This window comes from Abramis brama (genome assembly GCF_963993115.1).
Source record: "Abramis brama genome assembly, chromosome: 13".
In the NCBI taxonomy this organism is placed as follows: domain Eukaryota; kingdom Metazoa; phylum Chordata; class Actinopteri; order Cypriniformes; family Leuciscidae; genus Abramis; species Abramis brama.
The window spans coordinates 21,537,013-21,550,381 of NC_139975.1; positions in this window are offsets into that span (position 1 = coordinate 21,537,013).

Here is a 13,369-nt window from a genome sequence, read left to right on the forward strand (position 1 = left end):
TGCTTGAGCTCTGCATTTATGGCTGTATTGCACAACCGACTAGTCGTAAACTCCTGTAAACACGAGCTATAGGTAGAACTTAACATTCACAGGAAATTGTGCACCATGGGAATTTATGCTTTAAGCATTTAGAAAACTAAATTAAACATCCAGCATGAAAACTGATTTTTTTTCTGTCCTTTAATACTCCCACTGTCACTTAAATGCATACATGTACAGTATAACAGCAAACCTCAGATCCTATCTGATAACATGTGACTGTACCTCCCAACATGCACAAGGCAGATGATGTTTTTGTCACACCACAACAGACATGAAACATAACTGTGACTGGACACAAAGATTCCCTTACTCAGCCATAAATTATATATTTTTCAGTGGTTAGCCAGTATAGCCAAGAACTGCCTCTCATATACACAATCATGCAACATAGACATGACTGTTAGAGATATAATTTACACTAAATAAAAAGTTTCAGTATGTTATGGTACAAACCATTAATAGCATGCTAGCATGCAATGAATCAAGCTAATCTACAAGCAACTTTATTTAAAGTACTGTATAATATGTGTGTAAAGTACTACCATAAATGTAATATATAGTATAAAGTATATACAGATGATACAATCAAATAATACAATATATCTTCAAATAATATAACAAAATATAATATCATATAAAACAATATAATATATATGAATTAACTATATATTTCATTTCATTTGATTATTATTATTATTATTATTATTAGATAATAGCTCTAATTTCTCAGGACTTAGTGAGAAGGCCTAATCGACATAATCATGTATACTGTATGCTGTGAATGCAAAAATAACTAATAATATTAATTCCAATAAATAAATAAAACAAAATAAAATATCCTTGTCACAACATGTGTTGCTTGGTCTGTGATGCATGAGCAAGAGATAACTGATGCTTTTATCTTTACTACAAAATGATTATTTAACAATTTCATTAGCCACTTGACAAAGCAGTCGTTTAGGGTACATAAAGTGTCAGACACATTTGGTGTCTGTGTAAAATGCCACACGAAACCTTAAGCATATGACACGCAGTGTTATTTTGATGGTGGTGAGCAACTTCCCTGATCGACACAAAGCGGGGGACAAAATGTTCAGAACACTGGTAGTTTCGGTTTGAAAATCTGCACGCGAAGTGGCAAGCACAGATGTGGGCGAGCACAATACTACTCCCTACAACTGTAGCTTATTGAAATATACAGCATATATCACGCTCCAGAAATAAATAAGCTTGATAGAAGTATACTTTAACCTTTAATTAACCTTTCATTTCTGTTTTGCATTTGGTTGTATGATATAATGAGAATGTTGGGAACTCAACAGCAGTCGTTTGAGAAAGGCATGTAAAACTAGATCAAACTAGTTTTTTTTAGGGTTGATAAGTTGTCCTACATGGGTTTACCTTCCTCTGCAAATCAGGACTAGCTTTGTGTACCCACTGACCCCTTGTTTACATATGTCCAGATGTCTGAAGGCATCCCTGATGCATACAGAACAGTATGGGATGCCCGCATGGCAACGTAGATCATGATCAAGATATTTGCTCCCTTATGATTTTCATCTGCAGTTGTTCTCCAAGTCAGGGTACAATGCACTGGACAGACTGAAGCATATTCTTGCAGATAAGATGACAAAGTGATCGCTGTGTGAATTTTGTTTGCAGCCACATCCCTCTGTCCTACCACAATGTTCTATAGACAGATGGAGCTACGCACGTCGTCAGACAGCAGACAGTTCACATCCCTCCAACAGCCCAAACACGCTCGTAAACGTCTCAGATGACAGCTGTAAACATTGTTCAGTTGATGATATATCAAATCTGAACATCCACCACAACACCACTTGCAACCATGTGACTACGGTGTAGAACTAAATGTTTTGTGTAGTTTCACCAGACCGTATCAGGCACTGTTGGAACAAGCAACTGTTTTTTTTTCTTTTTTCTTCTCCGTCTCTCCTTGGATTAGCCAATGAGAAATTTGAAGAATGTGATTAAACACTTGTCTCGGCCGTTGACTGTGAACTCAGTTTCATTGTGTGACCTCATGTGAGGGAACACTGTGTTCCAGACAATAAAGTAGGTCACACCTTGTTAAACAAAGTCATATATCTCCCCCTGCTGGATATGTGTGGTACTGTATACTTTATGTCTGTTTGTCCCTTTTATAAAAGTTTATCAATATTCTATATGTTTTTACCTAATACAATCAAGCAAATGACTAAACAGGAAATAGGAAAAATGTAATGTGATGTAGTTGTGATATGCATGCTATTTGAGGTAACATGATAAATCATACATATTTTTAATTAAATTTTTCATTCACATGTATGTAAAGGAGACACTTGTCTCTATAAACAGATTCATAAAGGCTTGGTTAAAAAAATTGCACTTTTACATAACCTGCATAAAACTTTTACATAACATTTGTGTAATTGGACTTTTCACTGAAACAGTTCTGAGTTGTACAATACATTTGTGATTATGGTCATCAAGGTAGAATTTAATTGGTACAAATTTGTAGCCTACTTTTATACATTTTAAAAAATAAATTTGTACCTGTGATGGTATTTTTAGTATCCATTATTCCATTTACATTTAGCAGACGCTTTTATCCAAAGCGACTTACCAATGAGGAGAGCAATTGAAGCAATCAAACCAACAATATACAAGTGCTATGACCAGTCTCAGTTAGTCTAGCACAGCACATGTAGCGGGTTTAAAATAAAATTATCTATCTATCTATCTATCTATCTATCTATCTATCTATCTATCTATCTATCTATCTATCTATCTATCTATCTATCTATCTATCTATCTATCTATCTATCTATCTATCTATCTATCTATCTATCTATCTATAGTACTGTGCTAAAGTCTTGTTAATAGATTTATATATATATATATATAGGGGTGGGCGATATGACCAAAATCTTATATCACAAAATGAGTAATTTTATTTCACGATAACTATATACATCACAATATAGTTATTTTTGCTTTAAATGAGGCTATGATGATATCAACATTTTTGATTCCATTGAAATCTCATAATTCTTATTCCTATTTTAAATATTTAAATAATCTAATACTAACCTAAAAAAAACCTCTCATGCTTAGTGAAAACAAGTAAACTTTGGTAAAGAAAGAGCAAAGAAAACAAACTACAATAGAACAAAGACATAAAGAAATGGACCTACAGTACCTGAAAAACTTCAAGCATAGACTCAAATGTATAAAAAAGAATATATAGTCTTCACTGTGTAAATTAAATATATATATTTATTCTTATTAAAGTTACAATAGTGATTCAGTCAAGAGCAGTAAGAGATTTTCTCTCTTTTTTGTTGTTTGATTAGCATTAATAATGACAGCAGGTAAATTTGGATGCTGTAACTTTAAGACCGACTGCACGGATCGATTATACTTGTGAGTTTTCTTTCTCAACTGTTTACATTCACTTGAGACATAAATGACTATGTTTACTTGCAAATACGGTCACTTTGACACATAGGTACAGTATGTGTATTTAACCATTCAAGCCCAATTATTTTTTTTATGCCGCAATGCTTACAAACGCATGCAAACGATAAGCTTCCATGACTGCACAGCAACAGCAACACAAAAACTCCACGCCTAATAGACTGAACACATAATACGCATGTGCGTGACGTCACTGTTTTCACAAATTCCCGTTTTTGTAGTTTACACGGAGACAATAAAGGTATCAGTTTCAAAAACTTGCACCTTGAAACACGTTTTTAAAAGTTTGCGTTTTCAGGCCCCAAAAACACCGGTGTTATGTAAATGAATGGCCAAAATGCATAAAAAGTTTTCAGTTTTTAGGTGAAGATGGTAAACAGCGTAAAATGCGTAAACAGCCCTTTAGTTTGTATTTAAATATGGACAAAATAGCAAATTCTTTCAAACTAAGTATTATTCTTTTGAGAGATGAATGTTATGCAATGATGTCTTGAAAGAAGAAAGCAAACCAGGTCAGAGAGAAATGGACAGACTAGATGTACAACAAATAGAGAACAAGCACATTCACCGTACCCAAATTTAGATCAACTGGCAGCATCGTTCACTAGTACAAAATAACACCATCTTCATCTGCAATAGGGAAGAGAAGACTCTGAGATAGAAAGAGCCACATCTGACACTGACAAAAAAAAAAAAGGAGAAAAGAAAAAAAGGTAGAATGGGCAAGACAACCTAAAGACTGAATGTCAAATAATTGCAGATAGATAATGAATCTTCAGGTTTTTGCGAGGTTGTGAGTTTGTAAGAAGTGTCAATCACGCCTATGAGAAATTCTGCAGAAAGCATGAAATGAAACAAATATCTGAATATCTGAATGCACGGTCTGAATAGATGTCACTGCTGCAAGCAGAGGATTCTTTGACAAACAGAAAGCTTGAAGAATACAGCATTTATCTGAAATAGAAACATTATATATAGTCAGAGCCATAGCCTTGTGGGCAGCGCGCTCTTTGATTGCTTTATGTGAATCCAAAGGCAGAGAAAAAAAGAAATTATTGTCTTTGCAATAATTATTAGATTCACTTCAATGCATCTTTGGTGAATAAGTGTACCAATTTCAAAATGTATAAAATTAGAATGTGTATCAAGTCCTGGTATTAGATATATTTAACAAACCTTTGTGTTTAAATCTCCTTTATGGGAACAATGTATAGACTATATATGTGTTAAGGAAATGTTGTGACTTAAGTTGGAACAGAAAGTGTGAATAAGTAATCAGCCTACACATTCACCTCACTTTATCAGTGAGTATTAAAGGTTTAGATGTCCCGATTAAACAAGTCTTAAGGTATAAACTAAAGTGTTTGCTTAATATTTGCAGTTATCTGTCTTGTACTATTATTATCAACTCTAACGATTTTAATGAAATACCATCACTCTGTATTTGTATCAGCATGGCATGTTGTTTAAAAAGTGAATTCAACATACATGTGTGGCTTTGCAACATGCTATAGCAACAACAAAGCTGATAGAAATGAAATCTAAACTACACTGAAAAAATATTGACATTAAGTTTGCCGTTATTTCTTCTTTAAATCACGCTTCTTGCTGTCAACATCACTTTCTAGCACTGCATTCAATTAAACATTTAGATTTAGATACACGACACTGTAAAAAAAAATATTGCAGCGATTAGTTATCACAACTTAAAAATTCAACATTAGAATAAGTAATAATGTGTCAACTTAAAAAAGTAAGTCTTCATGCTTGACTTAATTTTTCACCAATTTATCTCCGCAGAGATAAAAACAAATCTGTAAAGCAATTATCTAATATATTATATGCCTGTAATATATTATTGCAATGATAAAGTTAAAACTAAAGAAGAATTATTCTAATAACATATGCTAATGTTTATTTGCATATCTCAGCTTGCTTACAGCACTGCCACAGATCCACAATGTTGTTTCTTAGTAGCACTGCGTACAATTTGCATGATGCAGTATTGTACATAATTATTACTTCTGCAATAAACCTAACAATAAATATAGTTTAATAGTAATGAGTAAATTACTTAATAAATAAGTTTTAGTAATGTGTGAGGACCAGCAGATATGTATAGCTGCAAGTGTTACCAGGCAGATAGACTCAAATAGACTTTGAGCTCACTTCAACCCAGCTCACAGACCTCTCTTGTAGTGCATTTCTCCATTTAGACAGATATTTAGTGCTGTTTTTTTGCTACTCAATGTTCCACACTGCAGACAATTAATGAGATCCAGTTTCATCTATTAGCAAATCTTCTGCTGCAACATGTCCTACATGTTAGCTGTGCAATTGATCGCCAATTCAAGCGCACACTGACATTAATCTTCCTGCAAACCGCTAACCCAGTGCTGCTAATTCAACACAAAGGCAGAGGCTATTTAAATCCCCAAACAGTGGGTGAAATGATCCATGGTGGATACATGAATTTCTGTAACATTATTGATGAGACCACCATAAGATGGAGTGGGAAAATAAAGAACCGAGATCAATACTGCCTTTATTGATAAGCTTTGCAGAATAAACTTGACATTTATCTGCTTAACGGATCTTTCAATACATCACAATGAAAAAAATATATATTTCCATGCTAACACTATTACACTTTGAAAAGGTCAAGAAAAAAAAAAAAAGCAAAAGTCTTGAAATCTCTGTCAAATAACAGAGCGTACAGCTCTCTATTGTACCTTTCCATTTACCGTCTTGAAAAGCAGTTTGTGCGTCAGGAAGCAGCGTTTTTCTTTTAAAGGACAACATAGAGCCATCAAATCAGTGGCAGTTTGCCGTTTTGTCGAGAGAGTGCATGCAGCGGCCAGCGATTTGGCCTTGGACTAACAGTGCGACTGCGGCTTTTAGCTTGGTGGAAAGGAAAGCTTTCACCTCCAGTTGCAATCATTTCATCGCTCATAAGGCACATAATGCCCCTTTACCCTCGGCTTCAATCCTCCGCCCAATCAGGCGCTCTCCTCCGTACCCCCGAGTGGGCCTGCTGAGCGCTACCACGCTGCGATTCGAACGTCTTTCCATGGAGGACTCGTTCTGCAGAGGAGGATCAATAGGAGGATTCCATGTGCAAAGCTAAGGTGACAGGCAAGACTGTGAGAAAGGAGAGCGTGACCTTTGAGAATACAATTCGAAACATCTCCCAAGTACGCCGAGCTAACTCTGACACCCCGCTGCGCCTGCACTTGTGGATCATTTATTTTCCTGGACAGTACCAATTGGGGAAGGGAGTTGATCCTGGCAAACAAAGTCAGATGCATCAATTTCAATACAACCTGCGCTTGTGCCAAAGCGTGTGCTTGTTTTCCTTTTCCTTTTGTCTTTACTCATCAGCGTTTGACTGAGGGTTATTTGTAAAAGACTTCTCTCTAGCTTCCCATCTCGTCCAAAATCACTTTTGCAGAGTGCTTTCTAGCTCCTTGTATTATCTCTCTTTCAATTACAGCTGAAGGCTCATCTACATAGTGCACATTGTAGGATTCACTCTCTTAGCCTGTGCTATTACACCACAACCCTGACAGGAAATCCATAGCCGTCCACCGAAACGATTTAGCTTCCACTTTTCCTAATGCAGCAGGAACTTGCGTGTCATTTCTTTTGTGAGAACCCTGATAAATATTTTAAAGGCTAAGGCCTTGTCTGGAGGGAAGGTTACTGTCAAAGAACTCAAAATTATAACCATATATTTTGAGACGATCAATTTTTTTTCTTCCACCGAACAACACGCCTGACATTTCCTCGCTGCCCTGCCCCCCGTTGGCGACATTTGTTGCTAATGCATTTCGTACAACGCCTGTTGTCTATCATGAAATCTCCGTGTTTAAGATTACTCGAGTTGCTTTCTGAAATCATCTGTGTCATTTCATGAATTATCCATTTTGCACAAACTCTGCAGATGCGGATGACGGTCAACAGGGGGCAGTGTGACCTGCCGAATCAACAGCCTGTGCGTGTCTGTGTCTGTGTCCCCCAATTGGCGCAGTCTTGTTTGAAGAGAAAAATACTGCATTGCATTTAGGACAATTGTGTAGCAACAGCAGGATGAAAATGCCTGTGGATTTCACACAGTCTGGCAGTCTGTATTGTGCACCTCAATTTTGTTTGGACAACCTCCTCTCCATGTATAATTAACATTGATACAATTACTATTCTTTATGTTTGGAGACATGCAGAAATATAAACTGGGGCATGCAGTGAGTTTACAGAGCATTTGTGCAGGAGGTCTGCATTAATACTACACTGTAATGAACAGCTCTCATTGTGCACTTCAAGGACAATCAAATTTACATTCATGCTTATTTTTGCTTCCTAAAATTGAATGCTTGAGACACCACATAATTAGCACTCTGAAGAGCTCTGGTTGGCTGCTTCTCCGTTTGCACACGCTCATGTGCCGAATTATCAGTAGCGGCAACACAAAGAGGATTTAACAGATTATCACTTGCCATTACTTGGCAGAGTAACACTTTTACTGTGGGTTTCAACTCAAAATGGGAGATAATGCTATGATATTTTAGAATTTTTATTATTATACTTTAAAAATAACAATTATATTACTGTATTTTTCACATTAAACTTAAAACCAATAAATGCATACATTTTATTTTTTGAGGTCTTATCATTTCTGCATTATTATTATTATTATTTCAAATAAAAATGACATTGCTGTATTTTACACAGCAGATAGCTAAAAACAAATAAATGCATCAGTACAATTTATTGCTGCATTTAAATCCAATGAATCATAAAAAATGCATGTCATTTTTCATGTGATGTTGTCCGCTTTTATAGACATCCAGACGATCTCAAATGCAAAGCATTAGATTTCAGTCTTCTCTCACCAGAAAACGTGACCTGAATCGACTAGACCGAACCAAACCTTGAGCTTTTCCCAGAAAGAGACCATCCCTCATGTAAAATCATAGAGGCCTTGAGCTTCCATCTCATAAAAGCCATGTCACAGTGTCGACAGCCACACAAAAAGACACTTCCTGCAGAGATCTTACATTCTCGCGTACGCAGCCTGAATTACAAAGGAACTCTATTTGATCCTCTGCGAGGCAAGATGCAATTAGCACTAGATTTTTGCATGCAAATTGAATTACTTGTTTCCATGGGACCTTAAGACCTCAAAGACATATTCCCTCTTGTCCCTGAAGCAATGTGGGTCTGGCAGCATTAACATTTGATAAGAAGGGTCGTTTACAACTCCCAGCAGCCTGCGAGACTCAGACAGTGACCTTTCAAACCACGGTAAATTTCAGACCTTTAAGATTTGTGCCGCTCTTGTCTGGACAATCGAAAAGTTCCTTTGTTCGAATGCAGAACGCAACCCTTTATTCTTTAAATAACTCACATAATAGCATTAGTTCTTCAACCTGCGATGGCTATTATTCATAAGATACATGATGCATTTGGTAGAATGCTATTAGGTTACAGATTGGGACAACGCTCGGTTCCTGGTGCCTTGTTGCCAAGGAATCCATCTTTTACATGTATAGCATCACCTGGCGTCTACAAAGCAACATTAGCGAGGATATCGTGGTGATTGATTTCATAACGATACAGTTGTATATCATCCTCTTGTGAAATCTATTTAATCTAATTTGAGTGCATTGTAAAATGCTCTGCCCAGAGAAAGCAAGTGACAGGGAATAACAATCAGCTTCTTCCCAGGAGTGGGAGGCATCCAGGGAATTTGTTCTGAACAAGGCAAAAATCTGAGATGAAGTGAGTAATATAATGTTAGCGTATACATATTCATCATTGCTTCACATTATGTTTGACTTACAAAGCCTACAACTGGTTATATATTGCCAGTGGGCTCAAGGACAGTGACAGACTCAAACAGCAAGATAACACAATTTGTAGGGTGAGGTGTTTGTTGCCATAGGAAGAAAGATAAATCATATCAAGTAAATAAAGAAACGCTGCAGGCGGCTGAGAATGTCTTTGGATATACTTCCAATCGTTTTGATAAGGAAATCACTGATGCCGAACCGCTTTGCCTTATGCGCTCAGAAACAAGAATGACATGTTTATTTTCCTACGAAAGCAGATGTTAAGTGGATACGTGAGAATTACGCTAAAGACTGTGGCTGAAGTACAGTCCTTAAGAAGTGTGTTTGCAGTTTGTTCGCAGAAAGGATCAATCGTGATCCATCATAATGTTGCTTCAGTAGAAAACTTCTACTTGCTCTTTTCTCTGGCATCACTTCAGAGCAGAATCAATGTGAAAATAGTGGGAACTCTTGAACTCTTCACACACACACTCACCTCCGTCACACACACACACACACACACACACACACACACACACACACACACACACACACACACACACACACACACACACACACACACACACACACACAGCATCAAAACCAGAACATCCTGCTTACGGCATCTTCCCTCTATAAGAGTTCAGAGCCGAGAGTATGACTGTCTTTTTACACCCTCATCTATTTGGAATCTACACCAATACTTCACTGGTCTCATAAAACCACACTTACAGCTTGAATTTCACATCTAGTTCTGCAGCTTTTATAAATGGGTGCTTTTATGTTTTTAGAAGATTTCTTCCATCTTTTCTTCCTCATTTTTTTCTGCTCTTCCTTCCTAATGACACACATTCTTCCTTTCTTTGATAATTCCTGCCGTCTTTCCTCAATTCTTCCCTTCATTAATTTTTCTACATTCCATTCTATTTTTGTCCATTATTCCCTTCATTCCCTTTTATCCCTTCTTTCCTACTCTCCTCCATTCTCCCCTTCATTCATTTTTCTCCCTTCTTTCCTTCTCTCCTCCATTCTTCCCTTCATTCCTACTCTCCTCCATTCTCCCCTTCATTACTTTTTCTCCCTTCCTTCCTACTTTATTTTCTACTTTCCTTTATTTTTTTCTTTCCTACTTTCCTCTATTCTTTTCTTTCATTCTTTCTCTCCCCCTCCCTCTTACTCTCCTTTCTTTAGTCCTTCCTTTATTCTTGCTTTCATACCCTTCTTTAATTTCCCTTCTTTGTCATTTCTTCCTTTCTACTCTCCCCTTCCTTCATTCCTTCCAATTTTCCTTACTTTTTTTCCCTTTCTATTTCCCTTCCTTTTCCCTTCTTTCAGTCAATTCTTCCTTTCTACTCTCATTCCTTCTGTAATGATTCCTGTCTGGTGTTTCCCTTGTCTTGTGTGGACTTTAGTTATTTCCTGTTCTGTGTCATGTTTTGTAGTCCTTTGTAGTTTTTCTAGTTTATTAGTATCCCCAGGTGTTTCTGATTAACCACGCCCTCTTGTTATCTTGTTTAGCTTGTTAGTCTCTGTATTTAAACCCTGTGTCTTGTTACAGTGTTTGTGGGTTCATGATGTTGTTAGATGTTGGTTGTGCTGTTCCCTATGTCTGAGTTTTTGAGTCTGTCTAGTCTTTAGTTTATTTAATAAAAGTACTACTGCTGTATTTGGATCCTGCTTCCTTCTATGTTCCAGCCTGCCACATTACAGATGAACCTACCACTAATGTGGATCCAGCAGCAATGACCTCCAGGAATCCAGTAGCACGGATTATGTGTCTCCGTCAGGGAGACTGGCCCATTGAGGAATATGTACAGGATTTTATTGATCTGGCAAATGTTACTCCTATTGACCCTCTGTTCCTCATGATATTTTTTAGAGGGGGACTATCAGAGCCACTTGGGTCAACCATGCCACTGCACCCTCCCCATTGCACTTTAGGATTTTATATTGGCTGGGCCCTGCAACTGAGTGATTCGGGATATGCTGTGGGGATCACGGAAGAGAAACGTGGTACTCCCACATTAGCCCTCATTCCGCAGCCTTGTCACATCACGTCTGCCAATCCAGAGACTGTTCACGTCACGTCTGCCGATCCAGAGACTGTTCACGTCACGTCTGCCGATCCAGAGACTGAGCACGTCACTTCTGCCGATCCAGAGACTGAGCACGTCACTTCTGCCGATCCAGAGACTGAGCACGTCACTTCTGCCGATCCAGAGACTGTTCACGTCACTTCTGCCGATCCAGAGACTGTTCAGGTCACGCACGCCGAGCCAGTGTCTCCGGACAAGATGGCCGCCGCCGCCGAGCCAGTGTCTCCGGACAAGATGGTCTCCGCCGAGCCAGTGTCTCCGGACAAGATGGCCGCCGCCGAGCCAGTGTCTCCGGACAAGATGGCCGCCGCCCAGCCAGTGTCTTCGGACAAGATGGCCGCCGCCCAGCCAGTGTCTTCGGACAAGATGGCCGCCGCCCAGCCAGTGTCTCCGGACAAGATGGCTGTTCCTGAGGCGGAGTCTGTTCCTGAGGCGGAGTCTGTTCCTGAGGCGGAGACTGTTCCTGAGGCGGAGTCTGTTTCTGCCCATGATCCCATGGACGCCCCCAAGGAATTTTTTTTTTTGGGGGGGGGGGGGGGGAGTCCTGTCGCAGTCTCCAGGCCCTCTTCCGTTCCACGGGCCTGGCCCTCCATCCCGCCCCCGGATCCGCCCGGATTCTGATGAGCGTCTGGAATCCACTCCTTAAGTGGGGGGCTATGTAATGATTCCTGTCTGGTGTTTCCCTTGTCTTGTGTGGACTTTAGTTATTTCCTGTTCTGTGTCATGTTTTGTAGTCCTTTGTAGTTTTTCTAGTTTATTAGTATCCTCAGGTGTTTCTGATTAACCACACCCTCTTGTTATCTTGTTTAGCTTGTTAGTCTCTGTATTTAAACCTCGTGTCTTGTTACAGTGTTTGTGGGTTCATGATGTTGTTAGATGTTGGTTGTGCCGTTCCCCATGTCTGAGTTTTTGAGTCTGTCTAGTCTTTATTTATTTAATAAAAGTACTACTGCTGCATTTGGATCCTGCTTCCTTCTATGTTCCAGCCTGCCACGTTACACCTTCCCACTTTCCTTACATTTCTTTCTTTCTTTCTTTCTTTCTTTCTTACTAGGCTATCATTTTCACTGTCACACAATATAAAAATTAATATACTTAGTATTGTCATCATTTAAAATACTGTAAATGGTTAAACAGTTATTTGTCTTACATGGAACTGTTGTTATAAAATCATTTTTGACCCAAATCTCAAAATTTGTCCTATAATGTGACTGTCTCAAGCATGGTTCAATAAATTACAACTTTTATAAATTAAAAAAAGCATAAAAATGTTAATAAATACCTCAGCCATTTTTTATTTTTTTTATTTTTATTTTTTTTTGTGTGTGTGTCTGTATTGATAAGTCTGTTGGTATGCATGGGTCTGTGTGTCTGTCTTCGTCTAGGGGCCTGTGTTGGGTTAGTTCACGGGTTGGGTGGGGAGGGGATTGGGTTCAGGTGTTCATTTTGTAATGCTTATTGTTAACTACATTTGTCACCTGGTGTTGGGAAAAAATGTAAAATCTTCTCAATAAAAAAAGTTGGAAAAAAAATAAATAAATACCTCAGCCATAATTTTACAAGTGTTTATTTTAGTAAAGTATCATTTTTTTCATCCATATATTTGTAAAAGTGTAGGAACTTGATGCATTTTGTCACTGAAAAGCATGTCCTTCGTTGTGACACCATACATTTTAAATCGGACAATTCCACAGGCAACTTTAATTAGTTGAAGGACCCCATTCAAGGTCATGTTACTGAAGCCCCCTGTAAAGCCCATGGCATGTGCACATGGTAAGTTTTTGTCTGAGAATTGTTCAAATATTTAACTTTGTTCACAAAAGTTTTGTTTTCCTTTGGTACAACACCCCTAAATTATACGTTTTAATTAAAAAACTGTATGTTTAACTTCATAATCATGGAACATTATGCAAATGTTTCTTG